The following is a 2719-nucleotide window of genomic DNA, read 5'->3' as shown; positions in this document are numbered from 1 at the left end:
GAGCCTGCGCGTCCGGAGCATGTGCTCTGCAACGGGAGAGGCCACAACAGTGAGAGGCCCGCGTACCGCAAAAAAAAAAAAAAGAAGGAAATTCGGAATGTGTGACAACATGGATGAACCTTGAAGATGTTATACTAAGTGAAATAAGGCAGTCACAGGACAAATGCTGCATGGTTGTACTTACACTATCCAAAACAGTCAAACTCATAGCATCAGAGAGTAGAATGGTGGTTGTCAGAGGTTGCAAGAAGGGGAAAAGTGTGTATTGTGAATCAATGAGCATAAAATGTCAGTTTGCAAGATGAATAAATTCTAGAGATCTGCCTTGCAACATTGTCCCTATAATTAACAATACTGCATTGTAGGGACTTCCCTGGTGGCGCAGTAGTTAAGAATCCGCCTGCCAATGCAGGGGACAGGGGTTTGAGAAGATCCCACATACCGCAGAGCTACTAAGCCCGGGCACCACAACTACTGAGCCTGCGCTGTAGGGCCCGTGAGCCACAACTATTGAGCCCGCGTGTGACAGAGCCCGTGCTCCGCAACAAGAGAAGCCAACTGCAGTGAGAAGACCGTGCACCTCAATGAAGAGCAGGCCCCACTCGCCACAACTAAAAGAAGCCCACACACGGCAACAAAGACCCAATGCAGCCAAAAATAAATAAATAAATTTATTTTAAAAATACTGTATTGTACACTTAAAATTTTATTGTTATTAGATCTCATTGTTGTTATCATAATACAATTTTAAATAATACTTTTTCTTCAATTCATTTTCAAGTTTCTGCTCTCAACCAGATTTTGTCGAAATTACAAAGGGAGATTCTGTCCTCAAAGAGGCTATGGTCTTACCAGAGAGACAGTCAAGGAATTTTTTTGAAAATAGCAAAGTACACTGACTGTTTAACTGGCAGTGAAACTGACAACTGCTATTCCTCTTGTCTCATTTCAAGTTTCATAATTCTAATCCACAGTGTCACTTCACTTCCCAATTCCAACTGACATCTTTTTGATATACATTTTAGGTTGATGCCTAAGGACATTTAAAAACAGTTTAGTGCTGAACATAGGCTGAATATATTCCCAGAATTCCTGTGCTAATCAATTATTTATCCCTTACATATGCTAAGACCAAAAATGAAAAAAAGTTCTATATTTCAGGTTGACAGGAGGTTTTGGGAGACTAGCAAGAACAAAATGCTTTTGAGTTTTAAGTCTCAAAAAATGAGCTTCCCAGTTCACTTATACTTTATCTAAACAAGGCAAAGATTATTCCTTTGCCACCAATAGTTAAAAATAAACTTATAAATTATGAGGAACTTATACTTCATATGAAGTGTTTTAGTCTTTTAACATGAGAGTTATTGGGATTTTCTCATACAACTAGTAAACATACTGTGATTCTTTGGTTTTAATTCAAAAGGTAATAAAAATGCTAAATTCCCACTTCAATAGCATCTTTTTATCCATGAAGTTCTCATTTTTGTATACATACATTTTTTTTTTTTTGGCTGGACTGCGTGGCCTGTGGGATTTTAGTTCCCTTGACCAGGGATCGAACCCAGGCCCTCAGCAATGAGAGCACAGAGTCCTAACCACTGGACCGCCAGGGAATTCCCCACACATTTTTCAATAGACTTTATATTTTTAAGTAACTTTAAATTTACAGGAAAATTGAGAAGCTAGTATTAATACAAAGAGTTCCCGTGTACCTGGCCCCCACTTTCACCAACTATTAACATCTTAAATTGGTATGGTATACTTGTTACATTTAATAAATCAATATTAATACATTATCATTAACTAAAATATATACTTTATTTGGATTTCCTTAGTTTTTTCCCTAATATCCTTTTTCTGTTTCAGGATCCACCCAGGAAATCATGCTGAATTTATTTTATTTTACTTTATTTTTTTAAGGAGAATTATTTATTTATTTATTTTAAAATGTATTTGTTTATTTATCTGGCTGTGTCGGGTCTTAGTTGCGGCATGTGGGATCTCCATTGCGGCATGTGGGATCTTTCGTGGCGGCGCGTGGGCTCTCTAGTTGTGGCGTGCAGGCTCCAGAGTGCACAGGCTCAATAGTTGTGGTGCATGGGCTTAGTTGCCTCCCGGCATGTGGGATCTTAGTTCCCTGACCAGGGATCGAACCTGCGTTCCCTGCATTGGAAGGCGGATTCTTAACCACTGGACCACCAGGGAAGTCCCCTCATGCTCAGTTGTCATCTCTCCTTAGGCTCCTCTTGGCTGTAACAGTTTCAGACTTTCTTTTCCTGGGTAACCGTAACAGTTTTGAAGAGGACTGGTCTGGTATGTGGAAGGATGCCCCTCTATTGAAATTTCCAAGACGTTTTTCTTGTGGTTGGACTGAGTCTGTGGGTTTGGGGAGGAAGACCACAGCGGTAAAGTGCCCTTCTCATCACATCATATCAAGGATACATACTGTCAACATGGCTCACCACTGTTGGTGTTGACCTTGATCATCTGGCTGAGGGGGGGTTTGTCAGGTTTCTCCACTGGAAATTATTATTATTTTTTAAGATTTTAAATTTTTAAAATTTATTTGGCAGCATTGGGTCTTCGTTGCTGCACGTGGGCTTTCTCTAGTTGTGGAGAGTGGAGGTTATTCTTTGTTGTGTTGCACGGGCTTCTCCTTGCAGTGGCTTCTCTTGCTGCGGAGCATGGGCTCTAGAGCGCAGGCTCAGTAGTTGGGACA

The sequence above is a fragment of the Mesoplodon densirostris genome, chromosome 9 (assembly GCF_025265405.1).
Source record: "Mesoplodon densirostris isolate mMesDen1 chromosome 9, mMesDen1 primary haplotype, whole genome shotgun sequence".
Taxonomy (NCBI): Eukaryota; Metazoa; Chordata; class Mammalia; order Artiodactyla; family Ziphiidae; genus Mesoplodon; species Mesoplodon densirostris.
Note: the sequence above shows the minus strand (reverse complement) of the source record.